Source organism: Euleptes europaea, chromosome 6 (genome assembly GCF_029931775.1).
Source record: "Euleptes europaea isolate rEulEur1 chromosome 6, rEulEur1.hap1, whole genome shotgun sequence".
Lineage (NCBI taxonomy): Eukaryota > Metazoa > Chordata > Lepidosauria > Squamata > Sphaerodactylidae > Euleptes > Euleptes europaea.
In genome coordinates this window covers 11,996,072-12,009,809 of record NC_079317.1, presented here as the reverse complement: position 1 = coordinate 12,009,809, position 13,738 = coordinate 11,996,072, and the positions used below count along the sequence as shown (strand labels likewise).

Sequence of the window (13,738 nt, the reverse complement as noted above, 5' to 3'; positions counted from 1 at the left end):
GCATGTAATCATTTTTTTTCCAGACTGCTACCCTAACCACACTTAAGCGATGCCATTCAGATAAATGAAAGCTGCATCCAATGTCGATACGTTTTGACTTGGGGAGCGTGAAATCCAAGTGCAAATCTCATTCATTTTCATAGCTTCCAGGATCGGGAGTTGACTATGGTTGTTTACACATGGATACTTTCACTCACCCTGGTCTGAATCGGTTGTTCCTTGGAGTTATTAGAGATGACCTTGTCCCCAGCCCGCACAATGTCCAGGTCTTCCCATTCCTCTGTTAACCCGACTTTTCCCTCTCCTCTGAGCTCAGCCCGGGTGAAATCCTCATGCGTAATGCAAAGCGTGGGACACACAAGCAGGTGCTCTCCCACTGAGCCACGGTCCCATCCCTAAGGCTTGTGCTTGACGAATCAAGCCTTCTGTTTTGCCGAATCAAGCGGACTGCAAACACAAAAGGTTTGTCAATCTCTGGAAAGGTACAGGCGTCTCTCTATAGGGGTGGATCCTATCTAGTGCAGGCAGAGCAAGTAGAGTAGATGAAGGTGGACTCAGATGAAGGTGGCTCAGTGGTAGAGCCTCTGCTTTGCATGCAGAAGGGCCCAGGTTCAATCCCCGGCATCTCCAGTTAAAGGCAAGTTGGTGATGTGAACGACCTTTGCCTGAGACCCGGGGGAGCCGCTGCTGGTCTGAGTAGACAATACTGACTTTGATGGACCAAGGGTCTGATTCAGTATAAGGCAGCTTCATGTGTTCATGTACCTCTTCCTTCTTACTGCAGCCTGTTGGGCCTCTCAAAATCAGCTCCCCCCAGGACACCCAGGGTAGCATGAGAAGAAGAAGAAGAGTTGATTTTTATGTGCCAACTTTCTCTACCACTTAAGGGAGACTCAAACCAGCTTACAATCACCTTCTTTTCTCCTCCCCACAACAGACACCCTGTGAGGTAGGTGGGGCTTAGAGATTGGGACTAGCCTAAGGTCACCCAGCAGGCTTCAGGTGGAGGAGTGGGGAAGCCAACCAGGTTCACCAGATTAGCGTCCACTGCTCATGTGGAGAAGTGGGGAATCAAACCCGGTTCTCTAGATCAGAGTCCACCGCTCCAAACCGCTGCTCTTAACTACCACACCACGCTGAGTTGAGCAAAGTGGAGGGTCTTACAGTGGGGAGGGGATTCACTCAAAATTCCCCCTCTTCCACAGCTGAAAAAGAAGGTTAGGATCCAAAACTGTTATTCTCCCTTTCCCCATGGCAAGGCATATCTGCAGTGGCTATCCTCAAACTTTATGCTTGAATTTTAGAAGATGGCCATTTCAGATAGTGCCCGCCCCATACACACACACACACACACACACACATGCACACACATACTTTATTTTAAAGGGAAGGAAAAGAGAGAGAAAATTCAGCCTTGGAAATTTCCCCATCGGTCTCAGTCAAGGCCACCTGATTTATTGAGTTCCTCCTGCTATAATTACTGACGGCTCTCAGACCGAAAATGAGTTTTGTCCTCCCCTGAAATATTTCAATACCCTCGGATAGGAAGCGTTTCAGTTTCCCCGGGAGTGCTATAAGCAAGATCATGGCTGCAGAAGAGCAGACATCTTCCAGAAATTGCTTGGTGAGTTTGGAACTATGGTGTCTCCCCTCCCCTCCCTGCAAATTAGAGTTTTGTTGCGGGGGTGACATAACCGTCTTTGCTGTATGGCGTAATGAACCTCTGAGTGATGTGCCATTTCTCTCCCTCTCCCTGATTCATTTTTACAGGTGTTTGTTCAGCAGGACTGTGCAGGAAGCGATGCGAACTGGGCTTGTGGAAAGGGAGAGACTTATTAGACCTGCTGAAAACACCGCAGAAAGGCGCTTTGTGGATTGATTCAGCATTGAGAGGTATGACCCGTTTGCTTTGGTTTAATTAAAGAGAACCAACGTGGTATAGTAGTTAAGAGAGGTGGTTAGGAGAGGTGGACTCTAATCTGGAGAACCATGTTTGATTCCTCACTCCTCCACATGAGCGGTGGACTCTAATCTGGTGAGCCGGGTTGGTTTTCCCACCCCTAAACATGAAGCCAGCTGGGTGACCTTGGGCTAGTCACCGCTCTCTTAGAGCTCTTTCAGCCCCACCTACCTCACAGAGGTAGGTAGATCTGAGAAAGATAGGCTGTCTGTTGTGGGGGGGGGGAGGGTGATTATAACCAGGTTTGATTCTTCCTTAAGTGGTAAAGAAAGTTGGCATATAAAAGCCAACTCTTCTTCTTCTTCTTCTTCTTCTTCTTCTTCTTCTTCTTCTTCTTCTTCTTCTTCTTCTTCTTCTGACGACAGGCATCATAAAACGTGGCCATTATTAACTGTACATTTCCAGTGGTCTTGAAGGAAAGACACTGGGGTCAGGCCCCAGGATACATATTCAACCATTGCTTGCAAATCAGTAGAACTGCTGGACCGTTCTCAGCAGGATAGTGCCACCATGGAAGATGGCCATAGGCTGTACCACAACTGCCCCCCCCCCCAATAGTGATCAAGTCAAAGAGCCAACAGGATCTCCCCTGGCTCTGTCTGTTGGCTAGCCTAGCTCCTCAGTCTGAGCAACTGATTGCTGGAAGATAGGCTGTTCATTGCAGACAGAAAGATAGGCTGTTCATTGCAGACAGCTTCTTCCTCTTGGTTCTCCAGTTGTACCACCTGCCGAACCACCCATCCGCTTCTCACAGCATTCCTTTCTGACTAAGCAATGGTGCCGTAAACATCTGATCTGAGAGGAAGCATGGTGCAGTGCTTAGAATGATGGACTAGGTCAGCCCTACATAAGCCGGCATGATGTACAGGGTAGAGTGGCGGACTAGAATCTGGTAGACCCAGCTTCGAACCCCCATTCTGCCATGGAAACTCCCTGGGTGGCCTTGGGCCAATCACTCTCTCAGCATAACCTACCTCACATGGTGTTAGAGCATGATGGGTAGCCGTGTTAGTCTGTCATGAGCAGTAGAAAAGAGCAAGAATCATAGAATCATAGAGTTGGAAGGGACCACCAGGGCCATCAAGTCCAACCCCCTGCACAATGCAGGAAATTCACAACTGCCTCCCCCCCCCGACACCCCTAGTGACCAGAAGATGGCCAAGATGCCTTCCTTCTCATCATCTGCCTAAGGTCACAGAATCAGCATTGCTGACAGATGGCCATCTAGCCTCTTCTTAAAATCCTCCAGGGAAGGAGAGTTCACCACCTCCCGAGGAAGCCTATTCCACTGAGGAAAAGCTCTGTTAGAAAATTCTTCCTAATGTCTAGACGGAAACTCTTTTGATTTAATTTCAACCCGTTGGTTCTAGTCCAACCTTCTTGGGCAACAGAAAACAACTCGGCGCCCTCCTCTATATGACAGCCCTTCAAGTACTTGAAGATGGCTATCATATCCCCTCTCAGTCTTCTCCTCTTCAGGCTGAACATACCCAGCTCCTTCAACCTTTCCTCATAGGACTTGGTCTCCAGATCCCTCACCATCTTTGTTGCCCTCCCCTGAACACGTTCCAGCTTGTCTACATCTTTCTTAAATTGTGGTTCCCAAAACTGAACACAGTACTGTATTTGAGGTCTAACCAGAGCAGAGTAAAGCATTTAGAGTGACACGCAATAAAGGAAACCGGAAACAAATAGTGTCAAGTCAAGTTTATTAATACGGTCGACTGACCAATCAGAGAAATAAATGGTGATTTTCACATGAACACATGAAGCTGTATTATACTGAATCAGACCCTTGGTCCATCAAGGTCAGTATTGGCTACTCAGACTGGCAGCGGCTCTCCAGGGTCTCAGGCAGAGGTGTTTCACATCACCTACTTGCCTCGTCCCTTTAACTGGAGATGCCACTGATTGAACCTGGGACCTTCTGCATGCCAAGCAGATGCTCTACCACTGAGCCATAGCCCCTCCACAATTTTCAATTATGGTTTTCATGTATTTCTCTTTGTTGATATTGTAAGCTGCCCTTGAGTTCCGTAAACTAGAAAGGCGGCTAATAAAAGGTTCAAAACAAATGAATAAATACATTCTGGAATTTCACTGTTCTATAACGTGACAGACAGAATCTTTGGAAAATGGTATCATACTCTGTGTTCCAATAATTTATGAAACCAGGCCAAACATTAATTGAATTGGTCTTTCTTTTCTTCCCTTCCTGAATTTTTTTAAATAAATTGGGCCATTTTAAACTTCAGAGCACCCCACCCGTGGAAATGTTCCTCCAATCCTCGCCAGGCCTTCGGATGCAATTAGATTAAAACAGTTTCCATATCCTCCTCCGGGGGTTACAGCAACCCAAGGGATTTGGGAGGCACCCAGGATACGGTTGGAGGGGAATATGATAGAGCTGCCGCCCTAGGTAGATCTGAGTCAGGTCAGCGCCTAGACAGGAAAACTCACGGGGACCCGCATGTCCTTTGAGGTCCATATTGGAAAAGATGTGGGATGGAAATGAACACATGAACACATGAAGCTGCCTGATACTGATTCAGACCCTTGGTCCATCAAAGTCAGTATTGTCTGCTCAGACCGGCAGCGGCTCTCCAAGGTCTCAGGCAGAGGTCTTTCACAAAACCTACTTGCTTAGTCCCTTTAACTGGAGATGCCGGGGATTGAACCTGGGACCTTCATATGAGGAAAGGGTGAAGGAGCTGGGTATGTTTAGCGTGAAGAGGAGAAGACTGAGAGGGGATATGATAACCAACTTGAAGGGCTGTCATATAGAGGAGGGTGATGAGTTGTTTTCTGTTGCCCCAGAAGGTCGGACCAGAACCAACGGGTTGAAATCAAAAGAGTTTCCATCTAGACATTGGGAAGAATTTTCTAACAGTTAGAGCGGTTCCTCAGTGGGACAGGCTTCCTCAGGAGGTGGTAAGCTCTCCTTCCCTTGAGAATTTTAAGAAGAGGCTAGGTGGCCATCTGTCAGCAATGCTTATTCTATAACCTTAAGCAGATGATGAAAGGGAGGGCATCTTGGCCATCTTCTGGGCATGTAGTGGGGGTCACTGGGGGTGTGGTGGGGAGGTTGTTGTAAATTTCCTGCATTGTGCAGGAGATTGGACTAGATGACCCTGGTGGTCCCTTCTAACTCTATGATCCTGCATGGCAAACAGAGGCTCTAGTACTGAACCACAGCCCCTGGCATTGGAAAAGGGATAGGGACAGTAACCTCTGCTACTGGATTGCTGTCCCATCATTGAGAGAGAGCTTGAAATCTTGTTGGTCTTCAAGGTGTTACTAGACTTGGATCTTGCTCTTCTCCAGTAGAGCAACGTGGCTGCCCACCTGAAACCAGTTGCTGCTGTAGCTCTGGGTGAGGTTGAGAGCAGTCTCTACAGACTTCCGGGGAGACTGCTATACTGGTGACAAGCATAAAATCCAGCATTTTTAAAACATAAATTCAGATAAATGGCCATGAATCCCTCTCCCCAAAAGGAGGACAGCCCTAACCCTCCCAGGTTTTTGGAGCAGGACAGGACACATTTTCCTTCCGTTCCCTCAGAGAAATGTTGCAGCTGCCTAAAATTACAAAGATGGACGGCTGCCAGCGGATTTGATAAGGACACTTTTTAAGTGCAAACTTCACTTCGGTTGTGAAGCAAAGGATTCGTCCTGCCAAGAACATTGCAATATATCCTGTGATGTTGACACCGTCACGGTGCCTCTTGAAAATCAGCCCCCATTTCCAACAGGCTGTTCTCTCCAAGGTCTCATTTTCAATACACAAGAAATGCTTCTGACCTTGGTCATTTACGAGCCCGTTGGTGTTATTTTCCAAAGGAAGAAAGTTAAAGGCAGGAGACAGTTACGTTTGCCTTTTGAGGAATCTCCATCAATGTGAAAATGCCCACGTTCAGCAAAAAAAGGGGGGGATTGTGTGGGAAAGGAAAACTGACGTGTCTCTAGCTCTTACTCTATCCCATTGTACCCCACTGCGGTCCCTGTCCTCCCCAGGCTCCATCCCCAAATCTCCAGGAGTTTCCCAACCTGGGTCTGGCAACCCTGCCCCCCCAGCCCCTGCTAGTAGCCGAGTGGACCTGGCAATCCTGGCTGCCAGTCAGAGTAGGCAATACTGCCAGTCAGAGAAGACAATACTGATTGTGATGAACCAAGGGTTCGATTCAGTAGAAGGCAGCTTCCAGTGTGTGGCTTCTCTTTGCTGCCAAAGTTTCAAGAGACGTTCAATGAACAATTAAATAAAGCGATACCGTTTAAGGAAAGCTCTTCTGAACAATTTAACCCTAAATATTTTATTGAATAGACAAACATGTTTTAAAAGGAGGGGGGGTGGGAATCAGAGAAATTTGGTCTTTGGCTCTTTCATGCCGGCTCGGATTTTTTAATGTGGCGACACCACCACCTACTGTTGAAATTGAAAACTGATCTCAAAAATATACAGTGGGAGGAAAGCATTAATTTTTTTAAGAGCATAAGAACAGCCCTGCCTGGATCAGACCAGTGGTCCATGTATAGGGTTGCCAGGTCCCTCCTCTCCTCCGGCGGGAGGCTGTAGTCGGAAAGTGCGTGCGTGCATGCACCACCACCCGCGCATACTGAGTGCGCCACTTCTGGTTTAGAACTGGAAGTGCCGCCTCGCAAAGGTCCTTTACCTCTTAGTTTGAGTGGTAAAGCGGCCCTTTACCACTCAGACTAAAAGGTATAAGGCCCCTTGCAAGGCGGCACGTCCGGTTCTAAACCGGAAGTGATGAGTGTGGTATGCCTGAGCCTGTGCACGTTTGCCAGCCGACACCCAGGTGGTCGGCAGGCAGAGGGGTAAATTGCCGGGGGTTTGCCCGCCACCAGCGGGCACCTGGCAACCCTATCCATGTAGTCCTGCATCCTGTCTCATATGGTGGCCAACCAGTTACTGTGGAAGTCCAACAACAGTAGGGTTGCCAACCTCCAGGTAGTAGCTGGAGATCTCCCGCCATTACAACTGATCCATTTTCTCCAGGTGAACTGATCTCTGATCTAGAGATCAGTTCACCTGGAGAAAATGGCCACTTTGGCAACTGGATTCTATGGCATTGAAGTCCCTCCCCTCCCCAAACCCTGCCCTCCTCAGGCTCCTCCTCAAAAACCTCCCACCGGTGGTGCAGAAGGACCTGGCAACCCTACGTCCAGGGTTGTGATGTGGAGGCAGGCAATGGCAAAATGCATCCGAATATTTCTTGCCTCGAAAACCCTATGGGGTCTCCATAAGTCTGCTGTGACTTGACAGCACTTTTAACTGTTCTGATTATTCCTTTTTATGCCAATAAAGGTGATGATTGATTGATTGACTTGACAGCACTTTCCACCACCAGGGAGAGTGGGCAGGGAGAACGTTTTCTCTCTTTCCCAAAATACTAGAACTTGAGGCATCCACTAAACCTGATGGCCAAGTCATGCAAATTAATGCAAGCCATGTTTGAAATGTTGTAAGCAAGCCTTTGAGTCCCACTCGACTTTTCTTCAGGCAGAGGTGCACAATGCGGAAACAATAATGTTCTGCATTTAAATAACATGGGATTTCTTTATTATCGGATAAAGTTGTAATTCCAGAGGAGTATCCATGTTTGTCTGTTGCAGCAAAAATAAAGAAGAATATTGCAATACCTTGCAGTGTAATCCTAAACAAACATACACCAGTCTAAGCCCACTGCCGTCAATAGACTTAGGAAGGTGCAAATCTATTTAGGATCATATTGTTATATACTAACAGAATTTTAGCTTTAATCGACTAGAAGAGGGCCGTAGTTTACAAAAGTTGATGCTGAAATAAAATGTTCGTCTTTCAGGTACCACTTGTGTGTGTGTGTGTGTGTGTGTGTGTGTGTGTGTGTGTTAAGCGCTGTCAAATCACTTTTGACTTAGGGCGACCCTATGAATTAATAAACTCCAAAATGTCCTGTCATTAACAGCCTTGCTCAGGTCTTGCATATCCAAGGCCATGGTTTCCTTGATTGATTCGTTCCATCTCAGGTTGGGTCTTCCTCTTTTTCTGCTGCCTTCCACTTTTCCTAGCATGATTGTCTTTTCCAGTGACTCTTGTCTTCTCATAATGTGACCAAAGTATGATAACCTCAGTTTAGCCATTTTAGCTTCTAGGGAGAGTCCAGGCTTTATGCAATCTAGAACCTACTTACAGTATTTGTCTTTTTGGTGGTCCACAGTATCTAAAACTCTTCTCCAATAATCAAGGTTCTTCCTGTCAGCTTTCTTCACTGTCCAACTTTCACCCCCATGCATAGTAATGGGGAATACTATGGTATGAATTGATCTTGGTCATCAGACAGCGACACATCCTTACACTTCAGAATCTTTTCTAGCTCCTTCATGGCTGCCCTTCCCAATCTCAATCTCCTTCTGATTTCTTAGGTTGCAGTCTCCCTTTTGGTTGATGACGGACCCAAGGAATAAAAAACCCATGAGAGCCCTTTTTCTTTTCCCGACAAAGTTGTGTGATCTTAAAAAGAAAGAAAAAGGAAGATCTAAAAAAGAATGATTAATTAATTAATCATTAATTCATCGCAAAGTCGATGTTGGTTAGATTGGGTCTTAAGGGAACTGTAAATTCAACAAGGGAGAACTCCATGATGAAATGAAGAGAAGAGTTGGCTTTTATATGCCAACTTTCTCTACCACTTAAGGAAGAATCAAACCAGCTTACAATCACCTTCCCATCCCCTCCCCCAACAGACACCCTGTGAAGTAGGTGGGGGTGAGAGAGCTCTAAGAGAACTGTGACTAGCCCAAGGTCACCCAGCTGGCTTCATGTGTAGTAGTGGGGAAACCAACCCAGTTCACCAGATTAGCGTCTGCCACTCAGGTGGAGGAGTGGGGAATCAAACCCGGTTCTCCAGATCAGACTCCACCGCTCCAAACCACTGCTCTTAACCACCACACCATTCTGTATGAAAATTCCAGTGCTGGGTATGGAATTGCCAGACTGAATGCAAATGTACATCCGGGTCTGCATATGCTTTGATGTATCTCTCGCCACCTGAAGCTGGTAAAATTAGAAAAAGGGGGGATGGAAATATCCTAAATACATTGAAGTACGTAGTTTTGAAGCAGTCCCAATCCCGCGTGGCCTGAAGGATGCAGATGAGCAAGCGAGTTCCCATCAATGTTTTGATGTCAGATGTGAATGGACAACTTGAGCTTGGGCTTTCTTCACACAACGCACAGTTAAACTGTGAAACTCCCTGCCCCAGGATGTGGTGACTGCTGACAACTTGGAAGGCTTTAAGAGGGGAGTGGACATGTTCATAGAGGAGAGGGCAATTCATGGCTACTAGTCAAAAGTGATACTAGTCATGATGCAAACCTATTCTCTCCAGTATCAGAGGAGCATGCTTGTTATGTTAGGTGCTGTGGAAAACAGGCAGGATGCTGCTGCACTCATCTTGTTTGTGGCCACTGTGTGGACTGACTGCTGGACTTGATGGGCCTTGGTCTGATCCAGCAGGGCTTTTCTTATGTTCTTATGTTGAGGTACAGAAAAGATCTATGGTGCTGGACTGGGGCCCACATGTAAACCCAGTCATGAGATTGCCTATTTGGACATAAGGATTATGAAATACCTGGAGATTTTGGGGGTGGAGCCTGAGGAGGGCAGGGTTTGGGGATGGGAGGGACTTCAGCAAGGTATAATGCCATAGAGTCCACCTTCCAAAGTGGCCATTTTCTCCAGGTGAGCTGATTTCTGTCGCCTGGAGATCAGTATTAATAGTGGGAGATCTCCAGCCACCACCCGGAGGTTGGCAACCCTAATAAGGATAGAAGAACAGCCCTTCTGGATCAGGCCAGTGGTCCATCTAGTCCAGCAACCTGCTTCACAGGTGGTCACCTTGTCGTGTAGGGCCAAACAAGCAGGCCAAGGCCTTCTCCTGCTATTGCCTCCTAGCAATGGTAATGTTTGCTGCCATTAGGTGCAAACGTTCCCTTTAGTCATTCTGCAGACTATCTCCTCATTCTTTTTTGCCTCTTCCTAAAAAGGTCTGTCCATAATAATCCAATGGATGACTTGTAAAACGAATCCTCTGTGAGGCTAGAAAATGGGGTTCCTGCAGTAATCACCAGTTTTTTCCTTGTTGTCCCACAGATCCAAGCTGAGTATCCACAAACACCTTAACAACGTCGAAAGTAGCCTACTTTAAGAGGAAATATGCAGAAGAAGAAGATTTACATCAAGATTACCAGGGGTATTTTCCAAAAGTGAGTGTGTTACTGGATAGAAATAATTAAGGTCCAAGCATTGTTTTATGTGTAGGAAGTAGATAAAACAAACATAGATTTTTCAAAGTATTTCCGGTCGTGTTATTAAAATAAATCTGGTGAACTGGATTTGCTTCCCCACTCCTACACATGCAGCCAGCTGGGTGACCTTGTGCTAGTCACAGCTCTCTCAGCCCCACCTACCTCACAGGGTGTTTGTTGCGGGGAGGGGAAGGGAAGGTGGTTGTAAGCAGGTATCCCGCTTTTCTGCCCTTACAAGGGCCATCAAGGTAGCAAGCAATTTAAAACATAAATGTTTTTTTTTAAAAAAATCACATTTTAAAACAATTAAAATCAACCACCCAAAACACATATCATTAAAATGATTAGAAAACAGAGTTAAAATACACATAAAGCCCAAAGACAGCAATTAAAACGTTGGTTAGGAAGGAGAGATCGTTGAGAGAATGCCATATGAAACAAAAAAGTCTTCATCTGCTGGTGGAAGATGGCAACACAAGGGGACAGATGAATCTCCCTGGAGAAGGAGAAGAAGAGTTGGTTTTTATATGCCGACTTTCTCTACCACTTAAGGAAGAATCAGACCAGCTTACAATCACCTTTCCCCTTCCCCTCCCCACGACAGACACCCTGTGAAGTAGGTGGGGCCGAGAGAGCTCAAAGAGAACTGTGACTAGCCCAAGGTCACCCAGCTGGCTTAATGTGTAGGAGTGGGGAAACGAACCCGGTTCACCAGATTAGCCTCCCCCGCTCATGTGGAGGAGTGGGGAATCAAACCAGGTCCCCCAGATTAGAGTCCACCGCTCCAAACCACTGCTCTTAACCACTACACCACACTGGCTCTCAGTGTGCCACGATTGAGACGGCTAGCCCGATCTTGCCAGATCTCGGAAGCTAAACAGGGTCAGTCCTGGTTAATATTTGGATGGGAGTCCGCCGAGGAATACCATGGTTGCTATGAAAAGGAAGGCACTGGCAAACTACCTCTGCTAGTCTCCTGTCTTGAAAACCCCATAAGGGATCGCCATAAGTCGGCTGTGACTTGATGGCACTTATAAAGGGTTAAACAAATCATTAATACCAGCAACAAAAATCTGTGACCTGAAACCAGTAGGGTGTCAAGCAGCATGGTGTAGTTATCTGTCGTACTAATAGTGGGGAGACTTGGGCTCAAATTCCCCATTCTGCCATCTAGTTAATTGGGGCAACTTGGGCCAGTTGCTCTCTCTCAGCCTATTTGTCTCACAGGGTTGTTGTTATGAGGACAAAATGGAGAAGAGGAGAACCACGAACATCACCCTGAACTCCGTGGAGGAAGGGTGGGAGAAAGAAGTGGAAATAGTTAATGTTGGTGACATACAGAAAGGAAAAGGGACATCTGTAGGTAATGGGCTAGTCTGTGTGTTGTGGGTTCCTATTGTACTACATCTAGCGAAAAGCTTCCTAAACTGTGGGTCGCGACCCCATATGAGGTCACGCAACTGAATGTGGGGGCTGCAAAAAATTGACAATATAAAATAGGTATATGAATCAAACATTTACTGATATATATCCCTATATACCTGGGGTCACGTAAAAGTTTCTCGGGCAAAAAGGGGTCGCGAGTGGAAAAGGTTTAAGAAGAAGAGTTGGTTTTTATATGCTGACTTTCACTACCATTTAAGGGAGACTCAAACCAGCTTACAATCACCTTCCCTTCCCTTCCCCTCGACAGACGCCCTGTGAGATAGGTGAGGCTGAGAGAGCTGTGACTATCCCAGGGTCACCCAGCTGGCTTCATGTGTAGGATTGGGAAACCAATCCAGTCCACCAGATTAGCCTCCGCCGCCTATGTGGAGGAGTGGGGAATCAAACCCGGTTCTCCAGATCACACTCCACTGCTCCAAACCACCGCTCTTACCCACTATACCACGCTGGCTCTGATTTAGTGTATAGCCGATGTCAGTCTTTGCTCAACAAGTTCTCCATTTTGTCATGACGCTAATCGTTTTAATGTTTTCACTATCCTAGCACCTGATATTACCTGAAGATCGAACGTGTATTCTGAAACTATCTCTGCAGAAGCTTCAGTTTCTTGAAGATCCCGAGGTCTATCTCCGCCGGTCGGTGTTGATCAACAACTTGCTGCGGAAGATTCACCTGGAGACGGAGCGCGAACGCTATGAATACTTTAAAGGAACCCCGTGCTGTAGGACTGCCTACTCTGATACGAGAAAACGGCTGAAGTTCATGGTACAAGAATGCCGCGCGCAATCCCTTTATTACGAAGAGCTCCATTCGTATCATCTTGTGCCTTATCCGACGGAGAATGCCATTTATGGAATGGGCTACTCAAGCAGTCATTTGGAGCAAAATCCACCGTTGCTTATTTATAAAATGAAGTGAGGAAGCTTTTTTCGGCGCCGCGGATTGTTTTAGTTTCCGAACGTCTGAGAGGGCTTCATAGGGAAAGGCTACTTGCAGAAGCCGGGGAGGTCAAAGGCGTTCAGCTCTACTGGGGAATGCACTGGTGATAGCATTTCATCCCCTGTGAGCCTGCTTCTTGGTAGAAGGAACTTGGTGTCCAGACGAAATTGGTGCAATAGGAAGATTTCTCATGAGTAGAGCGGCCTTTTGTGCAATGATTCTTGGCTTTTTTCAATTCTCTGTCTGTATATATATTGGAACTAACTTCAGCATCTCAACCATATGACCCTTTTTTTTTTAAAAAAAGAGAAAGTAAATAGAGAGTTAAGAGATGGATTTGCTCAAGAGGTTTGGTTAAGGATGCAAAAGGGGTTCCTTCCCATGAAGGGCCGAACGACAGGCTTTCTTTACTGAATTCTTCAGTAGCGAAGGGTTCTGCGCTTTGATTCGGTGATGATCCTGTTGGCTTTTGGATATCCAGCAGCATTACATGTTCCGAGGCTGGAATGCATAGCGATTCACTTACCCAGTTTCTCCCCCCAAGCTTAGTTTCTATTTTGGTTGTTAGCAGATTGGTTAAATTTCAGGGAAACCATCGTCTGAAGGTGGGTAACCAGGAAAGACTCGTTCATTGGGTAACAGCTGCTTTTATAGCGTGATCGAAATCCTCCAGTTTTTCTGATGTGCTGATTTGACAGCTGGACAATAGGTGCAAAACTTTATCAGTATTAATGCTTTGTCAGGTAAATGTGTGTGTGTGTGTGTGCGCGCGCGCATGTATGAATTTGGGAAAGCATATATGCTCCATTTGGTGAATCATACGTTAGAGGCGAGTGTACTTGGTTTTGCTTGAGTTTTTGCTGTTGTGATAAGCCTCCAGTGGGAGTCTGTAGAGTTCATTTTAACAATTCTCTGGCTTGTCCTGTGAAGAAAACAGTTCAGCGATGGGCAAAGATTGGCAAGAAATGCCCTAGCTGCCAAAGTTATGTTCTGAGAATGCCAAAGAGAAGAAGAACCCTACAAATACATTGAGCTCGAAGTAAGGAATGTACGAAATGCCTGGCTATGCTCCAGATGGACACTGGTTTT

The 13,738-nt window shown here is 46.4% G+C and overlaps 1 long non-coding RNA gene across 1 annotated transcript; it reads left to right on the top strand.

Moving 5' to 3' along the window:
- Positions 1-1,820: 1,820 nt before the first annotated feature.
- Positions 1,821-12,601, top strand: LOC130479101 (uncharacterized). The gene is made up of 3 exons (XR_008933364.1): positions 1,821-1,893; positions 10,110-10,222; positions 12,254-12,601. It is a non-coding gene; the product is annotated as an uncharacterized LOC130479101 (long non-coding RNA).
- The last annotated feature ends 1,137 nt before the right edge of the window (positions 12,602-13,738 follow it).